Source organism: Ischnura elegans, chromosome 8 (genome assembly GCF_921293095.1).
Source record: "Ischnura elegans chromosome 8, ioIscEleg1.1, whole genome shotgun sequence".
Lineage (NCBI taxonomy): Eukaryota > Metazoa > Arthropoda > Insecta > Odonata > Coenagrionidae > Ischnura > Ischnura elegans.
Window position 1 is genome coordinate 87,773,434 of NC_060253.1, and position 12,599 is coordinate 87,786,032.

The following is a 12,599-nucleotide window of genomic DNA, read 5'->3' on the forward strand; positions in this document are numbered from 1 at the left end:
TTCCTGCCACTAAAATTCATTGTGGTGATGTCTTCATGCATGGTAAGAGCTGAGAAGTGATTTAAGAGATATCATATTCTTTATACATATTTTTATGCTGGTGATTTGGCAGGACTTTCAAATTTTTATTAGATTGATACATCTACTGAAGTGACATTGAAACTTACGGTAGTTATAACTACCGTTGTGTGCACAGAGAATCATTTAAGCCTTTTCTGGCGACATCGTTATCGGACGACGGTAATCTTCACTTGAAATACAGTTGTTTGGCTGTGTACCAATGAAATTATCTTTATTTTAAGGTGTTTATCCGGTTTTGCCTGGCTGAGGATGTGGTACATGAAACCTCCTACCTCGATGAGAAGTCAGGAAAACTAATGACCGGCCAAAAATGAAATATTACAGCCACATGCCAAGGGCCTTCCCCGTGGTGCCATATCCCAAGGGTCTTCCCCGATGTCCTTTACTTTTCCACTTCGAAGTAGACCAGGGAGGTGCCATCACTGAGGGAACAACTTCTTGAAAGTGCTGTTGTGGAAGATGCTTTAGCTGAGAGTTTGAAAACTAACGGAGCATATATGATGCCGTGGAAAAGACTTTCGGTAACGTAATTTCTATTGTGAAGTTAATAATACTCTTTATTTGCCTGGAGATCATTTCACAAAACAATTAGTTATGTACTATGGGGGAAAAAAGTATCCCGACATAGTTTGTGCCGCCACTACCGCTCCGCGGGATAGTGGGTTCCTTTCCAGTGGGCTGTTATTCTTTGGTCAGTGAGGGAAATTCAAACAAGGCAAACCATTTTTATCTTCGTCGTCCAAATACGCGACCGACTACCGAGTCTCCCGCAACCCAGAGCATGACTGGCGATGAACTCCGTAGAATTTGAGGTGCATTCGACGGCATCATGTGCGCGTATTGGAAACGCTCCTCTGAATTTTCCTTCGCATATCTCTTCGAAACGACAAAAATCACTATGGGCCATAGCAAGCTTTCCCTTAACGTAAACAAGGCAGTCAACGAGAATATTCGATGGGCCACGCATTTTAATGCAGTTGGTTTTGAAGAAGTTTTAGCTTTTCTGGAAGGACTGCCGTGCACATTGCCAGAACGCGTCGGAGAAGACCTCCACCTGAGAAGTGACCGGCTAGCTCCTAGGTTTACGACCGGAGATGTTGATGCTGACAATAATACATCAAACTGCTGCTGAGATTTCGAATTTAATAAAAGGAGAGACATTGTCCCAAGTGAAGTGTGAATTCATTGGAGTGTATTTTTCGTCCACATTAATTTAGATATTTTATTTGACCCTTATATATTGTCAAAAGTAATTTGACACCAACATAGCATGCAGTTTTAATTTTACAAAATTGGTTTCCCAATACATTAAAAAGAAAGTGAGGTATCAAATTGCAGAAAATAAAGTTTTTTTTACCACTGGCTAGGAAAAAATAATATGTTAATTTTGTTTTGCGATTTATGGAATTTAACTCGAAAAATTGTGTGTCTATTAAATTTGTAGCAATCATGTGCATATCATTGAGGAAATTTTCAACCGCAATTGTCGCACTAAAACCTTTTAAAGTGATAATTGTCTAAGGCGTATTTTTCAGATTCTTTCTGTCACAGTTAGTTTCTTTAGGACAGCTTAATGTATATTTTTGCTTTTAAGAAAGTAGTAATTTAATTCATTTATGTATCGTGAGAAAGTGAGTGTGTATGAGAAACTGTAAATAAAACTTTCCTGCCAAAACACGTTGTCCTACGATGTAATGCGTTCCTATTCTGTCAAGCTATGTTTAAAATTGTACTATCTTATCGTTTTGTTCAAAGCAATGCTGCATCAGCTGCAACTTCACATCAGCATGTGACCAGCTGTAGGAGCGAGAAGATGTTTGATTTCTCTGAAGGTAGTAGAAGATAGACTTTTGTTGCTCGCAAGAAATTACAGCTTATTACAACGTAATCGCTGAGAAGTGGCTTAGCTTTAATCAGAATTTAGGCATATATAGTGCGTGAACCATCCTAATGACTTTTATTACGCATACGGTGAAATTACTTTTAAGGCTCAAAGGTGGAAAATTACTCCCTTTTTCAGACAGGACTATAAACTTTATTTTGACTGCCTGTTGGGTGGCCAAGATAAAGAATGGGATCCCCATGTGTTGTGTACCACCAATGTAGAGCTTCTTACTGGTTGGTCGAAGGGACTACGTCATAAGGAATTTGCCGTCCCCATAATTTGGCAGATCATTGTTCAGACTGTTATTTTTGTTGAAAAAATGAAAGGAATTACAGCAAAGTCAAAACACACTGTAAAAAATCCAGACGACTTTGAATCAGCGATACTACCGTTCCCTCACTCCAAAAACTTACAAGTGCCGAAACCAATGGAGTATGTTAATCCTAGAAAATATTCAGAAAGTAATCAAGAACATCATAATGAAGGATTCGGAAACTCGAAGGACCCAAATTTTGGACCGAGTAAATCTGCTGTACCTCGTTTTATGATGCAAGAGGACTTAAATGATCTACTTCACGATTTAAATTTTATCCTGAAAGCATGGTAAAATATTAGGATCACGATTTAAGGGTTGAAAATTGTTGGATCCAAATTCGAAACTTTTGATGTCCCGCTCTCGCCATGACGAATTTGATTTGGTTTCTTCACCAAAACAGATTTGCTTTTTGCAATGATGTTCTCTCTGTTATGGATACTCTTAATTTCGAATTAAACACAGATGATTAGCGTTTGCTCATTTATTCCACATAGGTTATTTTAAAGGCATACATAATGGCAATGAGCTCCCATCAATACTGTTAACTCATGAAACTGAAATGAAAGAATCTTACGAGAATATGCAGTTACTTTCAGAAAAAAATCACTACCGAAAATATACGTGGAAAATTTGTGGCCACTTAAAGTAATTGCAATGTTACTAGGATTACAGCTTGGCTATACGAAATGTTTTGCTTCATCTGCGAATGGGATATCAGGGACAGAAAAAATTGTTGCTTGAAAACAATGTGTCTGGAACGTAAAGAACTCGTCCCTGGATCCAAAAATGTCCTTTTTCAGCCTTTGGTTGATCCAAAAAAATATTCTTTTTCCTCCTCCTATTAAATAAGGACTTTTTTTAAATTTTTTTGAAGCCATGGACAAATATGGTGCTGGTTTTACTTACTTGAAACAAAAAGTTGTTCAATTAAGTGAGATCAAATAAGGAATATGTATTGGGCCACAGATTAGGAATTGATGGATACAGAATTTCAATAGCAAGTGAGATCAATGGAGAAAAGCGCGTGGAACGCATTTAAAAATGTATCGGGACATTTTTTAGGAAATATCATGGCAGAAAATTATCATGATCTGGTGGCTATGTTAATATAATTAAATTGTACCAAAATATGGGCTGCAATATGAATTTTAAAATCTATTTTCTCGACTCAAACCCTGCCTTTTTCCACCAAACCTAAGCGCTTTTAGAGATGAACAGAGAGAGGGTTTCGAACAAGATATTTTACATTTGGAAAAATAGAACCAAGGAAATTTCAGCAACATGTTATCAGATTACTGATTGACACTGAATAGGAACTTACCAGATGCTAAATATATAAGAAAATCCTACGAAAGTACCTATTTTTCACATTTTTAAAATCACGATTTATTTGCTTAAATATTCTTGAACCCTTATTTAGTTCGGTTGTCCTAAAGAAAGTAGACGTGATAGAAAATATCTGAGCCGAGATTTGGAAACAGGACGAAAAGCACCTCAAGGATCATCCAACAACATCTCTAGGTTAGAAAAAAGTTTTTTGTTGACCAGTGTATTTAGGGTAATTCCTGATGCTCAAAATCGCTCCTCGCCATTGCTGCCTTGCAGATTACGTCTAGCGAATATTTATCCCGTAAATTCTCATAGACGAGAAAATGAGGAAGTGGAGATGGGCTTTCAGTGAATTTTATTACGAGTGCCGGAGTAGGAGCGAAGAAGGAAAGGAAATGAGGGTTAGAGCGAAATAGCGGTAAAAGTAAGGCACTATTCCTAGGGATTTCAAATGCGCCATCATTGTAGAGAGGAGTACGAAATACGTTCGAGGCAGGCAAATTCACCGTCACGACCTTGGTGGCTGAAAAAGACCGTATTTGAATTTCCCTCGTCTCTTTCCAAGGATTATATACTGTTAGAAAGGGAACCCATTCTCCTGCGAAGCGATGGTGGCGGCACAAACTTTGTTGGGATACTTTTTTCCCCCATAGTACATGATATAAGGCACGTCAATTATTACCAGGTATTACATATTGCAATCACTAAGGTTAAACATAGGATATATAAGACTGGAGAGAAACATAATCTAATATTCAACTCGATCAGGAAACAAATTTTGAGTTCATAAACTCTTTGATAGAGTAAAACTGATTATTATTTAGAAACATCAACAATTTCCTTTTGAACATCATTGTGTTCTCTTGATTTTTGATGTCAGGAGGGAGCCTGTTGAAAATCAACAGGCCCATATGTTTAGGACCTTGAGGGTCCTGATGAAAGATTGGTGTAGATCTCTACAGGTCCTGGTTTGGTAACAGTGTAAATTGTCATTGGTCATGTACTGGTTTATGTTTCTCAAAGTAAATAGACTTAGAACATAGATAGAGACACAAGGTATGGTCAGAATACAAAGTTTTTGAAAAGAGAGAGGCAGGGTGCATGGTACGGAACATTACAAATTAGTTGTATTACACGTTTTTGCGTTTTAAAAATTGAATCACTTGAAAATTTGAAGTTAAATAAGCTTTCAGCGATAAGGATTTTGGATGTGGTCGTTAAGGGCTCGTCCTTTGGGGCTCAAATCCATTATTATCTAATAATAATAATAATAATAATAATTTATTTCACCGATTGGCAAGAGTACAATTGCATGGCTACGTCATAAAAAAGCTAATACAAATATCAAATAAAAATACAATGATGATGTGTCATCAAGATTTACAATTTACATGGAAACAATAAAAATAATTTTTCTAAATACATAAGAATTGATGAAATAAATAAGTACAATACAATAGTATGGACAAAATAAGATGTTACAACTAGCATCATGGAGATTATCATAATTACAAATTATCTTCCATATACAGCAGACTCCCGATTATCCGGCTGCGGTTTATCCGGGTTGCGGATTATCCGTGCATGATTTTAACTCTCTCTCAATTTTTCCCGCGATCTTATAAAAAAAATAAAATTGGACCCAAAATTATCGGAATTACTGCATTAATGCTAGGATACACCAGGCTTATCATTTCCGTCAGAATCCCGTTCGTAAAACGGAAGCGATCGCGCGCTAGCTGCATTCAAGAGATCACCGAGTTCGTGTTTTCCAAGCCTAGCAGTGCGCGAACGCACTCCGTGATCACGGATACACGTCCGGCAGCAGTTGCAGCCCGGGCAACTTGTGCGAGACGCGACTGCGTGGCGTGGTGCCTGACGATGTAGTTTCCGACGTCGAGCAGTTGTTTTGAAGCGTTTGTGCAAATCACTTTTCTGTATCCGCGATCACACAGCTACGATAGTGTGGTTTTCGAAACCAGGCCTTACATGGAGCATTAATAATACGAGTACAACCATGTTATTGCCGTTAAAAAGATCGCGAACTGGCGAAGAAAGCTCTCATTGAGTCCGGGAAGCACGCTAATAAAGCAGAATAATGGCATAAATAATAATATATTGTTTGTTTTACGTAAATTATGATCATTACAAGACATTGGATTTTATGTTTGGGTTATCCGTGTTTTCCGATTATTCGTGCCGTCCCTCCCCATCATTAGCCCGGATAATCGGGAGTCTACTGTATTCGGAAATGATGTAATAGCACTTTTTAGAGAGAAGGAGTTTCAGCTTGTTCTTAAATACATAAATTGAGGTGCAATCTTTTATTTCAACAGGGATTTTGTTAAATATAGCAGTGGCTGAATGCCTGGGACCCTTTAAACAGAGGGAGCTGGAGTACTGCTTGTGGTGTATATTATTACTTGATCTTGTGTGGTGATGGTGGAAGGTGGCATTAGAAGGAAATTTATCAAGGTTTGCTTTAATAAAGTTGGCACATGTCAGGATATAGAGAGAAGGGAGTGTTAGGATTTTTGATGCAGCAAAGAGGGGCTTGCCAGGGGTGCGGATAGGAACTTGATGCATAGTCTTAATTGCCTTTTTCTGAGCAGAAAAGGCTTTTTTGGCAGCAGTTGAATTTCCCCAAAGCAATATTCCATAGGAAATATGAGCATGTACTTTGGCATAATAAACCATTTTCAGGGTTTCAAATGACACAATAGGAGATAATTTCCTGATCATATAAGTACCCACAGAAATTTTATTGATTATGGCCTGAATATGAGGATACCAATCGAGGCCATCTGAGATTAGGAACCCCAGGAACTTTGTTGAAGTTACATTTGTGGAGTGATTAATATTATTAATATGAGGGAGAAGAACTCTCTTGTTAGAGCTTTTAATGAGGAATTGTATGAAGAGAGTTTTATCTTCATTAATAATGAGGTTGTTGTTTTTACACCACTGATGCATTTCCTTAATGGTCAAATTAGTGATGTCCACCAAATGTTGAGCACTTTTGGCTGTGACAATGGTGGAGGTGTCATCTGCATAAAGAATGGTTCTACCATGTGACAAGTGATTCGGAAGGTCATTAATAAAAAGTAAAAAAAGCAGTGGACCAAGGAGAGATCCTTGAGGTACACCTCTGGTTAGTTTCAAGGGACCAGATTTTATAGTTGAGGATCCATATGGATAACAAACAACTTGTTGTCTGTCATTTAAATTATATATATTCGGTGATTTAAACGTTGATTTTCTAAAAGATTCCACTATGAAGAGTGACCTCATGGATTTGCTTTCCTCCTTTGGGCTACAGGTTGTAAATTCAGAACCTACCAGAGTTACTGCAAATTGTCAGTCCCGCATTGATTATTTCATCACAAACATCCCAGCCTCTGAGCTACAATTTGAAACTATAAATACTGGCCTGTCTGACCACTTTGGCCTCTGTGTACATGTTGATTTTGACACTCCTATCCCCAAGCCTCCCAATTGTTCTATCTCTCATTCATCTTCCCCCTACTCCAGCAGCTTCTACAAAAGATATACATATTACCGAGCAGAATATAGCAACTTTCCAAGAAACATTATATTCACATGATTGGTCTGAAATGTATAGTTTGATGTCCTTTGATGATAGTTTTCAGTATTTCTATTCTACTTTTCAACATTACTTTGACATTTGTTTTCCTTTAGTCCTGAAGAAGGTGAAAAATCCTTTACTTTCCAAGCGTAAAAAGTCATGGATTACTGATGAAATTAGACGTCTGTCAAGTGAGATGAAGGAGGCTGCCATTCACTACAAACATAAAACTGAAGTGTCAGATCGATTAGAGTACTTGGCGCTTAAGAAAAGATACCGTAAAATTCTTCAAACAGCAAAAAAATCCTTCAACAATCAAAGAATAGTAAATGCTGACAATAAATCAAAAGAAATTTGGAAAATCATCAAAGAATCCAAAGCTCACCACAATCAACATTGCATCCTTCAATTACAAGACTCTAAAGGGGAACTGATCTCTGATTATACTACCATGTCATCCAATCTCAATGATTTTTTCCTGTCTCAGTCGGATCCCACAATCCCATGCAATTCCCCTAACTACTCTGTAACCCAATCGCCAAGCAACTCGTTGTACCTGCTTCCTTGTACTGAATCTGAACTGACCAATATTGTTAACAAATTGCCTAATAAAAATAGTCAAGGATTAGATGGTATCCCCGGGAGAGTTGTAAAAAGATCTATCCTTGTCATTAAGGATCAAGTCCTATTCCTCATTAATGAATCTTTAAGGCTGGGAGTTTTCCCTGACTCTCTGAAGACTGCCAAAGTTGTTCCTCTCTACAAAGGCAAAGGAAGCAAACAGGATATGAATTCATACCGTCCGATTTCCTTGTTAAACCAGCTCAGTAAAATTTTTGAGAAGGTCTTTTACAACCGTCTGGTATCATACCTTGAGTCATTTAGTCTCTTGTCCCCTTCTCAGAATGGGTTCAGAAAATCTAAATCCACATCCACAGCCACCTATGAAGTGGTGACCCACATACTTTCAAATCTGGACAAAAGAATGGAGACTCTGGGTCTTTTCTTTGACTTTTCTAAAGCCTTTGATCTTGTCAATCACCAACTACTCCTACTAAAACTGGGTTTTTATGGTATACGAGGTACTCCTTATAAGTGGATTGAATCGTATCTGAGTGGACGTCACCAACATGTTGTATTATACAAAAATGGCACTCAGTTTATCTCTCCTGGTAAAGAAGTCCTACTAGGTGTGCCACAGGGCTCTGTCTTGGGTCCTGTTCTGTTTTTGCTGTATATAAATGATCTACCAGGTACTCTTAAATCTGTCACAGGTGTCAAACCTATACTCTATGCTGACGATACTAATGTTATTGTATCTGCCCCATCATTGAATAGCTTGTCCCTTACAGCAGTCACTGCCACTAAACTCCTATATGAATGGTGTCAAAATAATTTTCTTAAATTGAACCTTGAAAAGTCTGGCCTTATTCATTTTTGTAACAAAAATAAAGAATCCGAAGCAATACCAATTGTTGTAGAGGGGAAACAACTCCCACAAATTTCCAGTTCAAAGTTCCTCGGAGTTATCCTGCACAAAAATATGACATGGGTAGAGCACATCAGCAAATTGCGCAGCAAGCTCAGTTCAACATGCTTTCTCATAAGAAGCATCAGGAACACGGTAAATAATGATGTCTTATTGTCCATTTACTATAGTGAATTCTACTCGCACATTATTTTCAGTATCCTGTTTTGGGGTTCCTCTCCCCATTCTACTGAAATCTTTAAAATTCAGAAGCGAATTATAAGGCTGATGTGCAATGCCCCCTATGATTCACCTTGTCGTCCCTTGTTCAAGAAACTGGACATATTACCACTACCATGTGTGTATATTTTTCATTTACTTGCTTACACAAAAAGAAATCTATTTCATTACATTAAGAACCGTGATGTCCACCATCATTCCACGAGGCAAATTGACCAGCTGCATGTTTCGTATGTGCGCACCAAGAATACCAGCGCTGGTCCAAATTGTATGGGCCTTCAACTCTACAATAAATTGCCACCTGAACTTAAGGCACCATCAAGTGTCACTACTTTTAAGACCAACCTACTTAAATATTTGAAATTAAGAATGTATTATTCTGTAGATGAATTCTTAAACAAATTTTGATGTATCCTGCATCATTGTATATTTGTATTTATTGTATATATATTTTTATCTTGACGTGTCCTATATCCAGTGCACCCCCTGTACTTCTAGATCTCTGGACAAATAAACATTATTATTATTATGTCACTTAAGTAGGACATAATCCATTTTAGGGCAGGACCAGTGATGCCAAGAGTGATGAGCTTGTTTTTTAGGATACTATGATCAATTAGGTCAAAGGCCTTAGTTAAGTCAAAGAAAATTCCTACAGTTAGGAGTTTGTCATTTAGGCCAAGTAAGATGTTATCAACTAGCTCAAAAGAGGCAGAGATAGTGGATTTGCCAGGTCTAAAACCATGCTGGTTGTCACAGAGTGAGTTGCAAGATAGTAAATAGCCCAGCAGTCGTGTATAAAATAATTTTTCAAATAGCTTGGAGAAAACTGACAAAATAGATATTGGTCTGTAGTTATCAGCTTCACTACGAGAGCCTTTTTTGTGAACAGGGAGCACACGAGAACATTTTAGAGCTGATGGGAACTGACCTGAAGAGAAGGATGAGTTGACAATATCAGCCAAGGGCATAGAAATGAGATTGGAGGCAGTTTTTAATACAGGCATAGGGATTTCATCAAGCCCAGCAGAAAATTAATTGTCGAAAGAATTTATTGTTTTTATAATGTCAGAGGAATCAGTTGGATAGAGAAACATTGCATGGAGTGAATGACTTTGGCTAGTGCTGGGTGATGGTATGTTAGCTGTAAGCTGAGAAGCAATATTGCAAAAATAAGTGTTGAACATGTCAGCAATACTCATAGGCTCTGTGGCATTGAAGCCATTGAATTTCATAGAGGTCGGGTGACTTTCCTGAGAGGAAGCTCTTGTCAGATTCCCAATGACATCCCACGTTGATTTTATTACATTACTAGAGTTCTTTATGTAATTATCTATTAGAGATTTTCTGGTAGCAGAGAGTAGGGTCTTGAATTCCTTTCTTGCTTTTAGATATGTTTGGTGTGAGGCTGGATCATTCAATTTCCTTTGAGAGTGAAGCGTACGAACATGATTGGACATAGCTATGAGCTCTGGAGAGTAAATTTTTAGGGTACGGTCTGTTTTCCTTTGCTTAGTCTTTCTGGGTGGAAATGCATAATTGAAGTACATTACAAAAACATTATAGAAAGCATTAAATTTACTATCACCATCAGAAGCATCATAAACATTATCACAGGATTCCTGTGCCAGGTAGACTGTGAATTCAGTCTGTGAGTCATAATGAAAATGTCTTTTAGTTAAATATGTTGGGGAGGGTTTGCATGTGGCTTTACCAAAATCAATATATACATTAAGGCCTAAGTGATCTGAGAGGCCAGTATTAAGAGTCTTACACACCAGCTTGGATGTTGGAATGTCCGTAATGAAATAATCTAGAAGGGACTGACATTGTGGGGTTATTCTTGTGGGATCAGTGTTTACAACATGAAGACCAAAGGAGTTGAGTAGATTTAGGAAATCAGTTTTCATGCTTGAGTCTTTTAAGTAGTTGATGTTTAAGTCCCCAAATATTATTAAGCCATCAAGTTTCTGGCTAGAACAAACACAAGAACATCATTCATAACATGTAGAAAATCATTAAAATTTCCACAGGGTACCCTATATATAGATAAAACGGCAAAACTTTGGTGATTAACTTTCAGTAGACCAGCTAGGCATTCACACAATTTCTCTATCGAGTGATCAATATTTAAATCAATGATATGTACCTTAGGACGACAGTAGAGAGCAACACCACCACATCTGAATTGCTGTCGACAATAAGATGAAACTAGATGGAAACCTTCAATGGCACAAATGGATATTTCACTTTTACATAGCCAATGCTGAGCGAGAATTAGAACATCAGTACCTATTTCATTCAGTAGTAGTTCGAGCTCAAGGTTTTTATTTTTAAGACTCTGAATATTGACAAAAAGAAATTTTAAACCAGCATTTTTCACTTTTAAACCTATATCAAGACAACAGTCATTCTGGGAATTATGGTTTTCTAGTCAAGAGCAGTTTGTAGCAGTTTTATGGTTTAAGTTTGGTTTCTGGTTGAACATGAATTGTCTTAATCTCAATGTCACAAAATCCCAACTTATTTACTTCTCTAATTTCAATAAAACCCCTAGTTTGCTTAATGTTGACCTAAATGGAACATGTATTCCTCAGGTTGACGACACCATGTTTCTGGGAATGAATATCGATGCGCATCTTTCCTGGGAAAAACTTGTCTCTAATCTAGCTGGTCATCTTAGCTCTAAGTGTTTCCTAATCAGATCAATTAGATCCACTGTATCCATTGATGTTCTTCTAATTATTTACTATGGGGAATTCTACCCCCATTTACTATACACCATTCTACACTGGGGCTCTTCACCCCATGCAGTGACCATTTTTAAAATCCAAAAAAGAGCTATACGTTTGATTGCAAACAAACCATGTAGAACCCCATGTCGCCCTTTGTTTAAATGTCTTCGCGTGCTACCCATTCCCTGTGTCTACATACTTTCTGTTTTATTATATGCCAAGTCAAACTTTAAGGACTTTGCACTAAACTCGGATATTCATAACCAGGGTACTAGGCAGCAGGGTGACTTGCATATCCCATTTGTACGCACTAAGAAAGCTATCTGTGGCTTTAAAACAATGACTCTAAGGCTTTATAACAAGCTTCCGAAGAACCTAAAAGCTCCTATGAGTTTGTCGACATTCAAAACTAAGTGTAAAAACTTTTTATTATCCAATTGTTTCTACTCAGTTGATGAATATTTATCTTTGTAACTGCCTTTGTATTTAAACTGCCATTTTGTAAATAACTTGATTTTGTATACATGACGTGCCATATACAATGTATGTACAATACTTGTCGTCTGGCAAATTAATAAATTATTATTATTATTATTATTATAAGTTTCCAGAGTTTGATCTCAAAACCCTCTCATTGCTTGGGGGCTTTGATAGTTTATTTATTGTTTGTTTATCAGGTGTACTTGTTGGCCCAATATAGGCGTTGGGTAGATTAGTCAACTCGATCGATGCTTTACGATTGAAATGAAATCTACTAAGTTTCGCACCATTCGGCCAAGTAGATTTTCTTATGGTTAATTGTTTTATGTGGATTTTTCTCACACTCCCTGCCATCAATGAATAATGAGTCCTTGCCCTCAACTGGGCAAAAAAATTAATATCCTCCATTGGAAAACATTATGCCACAATTCACAGAAAGTCTACTGCTCTAACTCAAAACTTCGGTTCACTCACTTTCT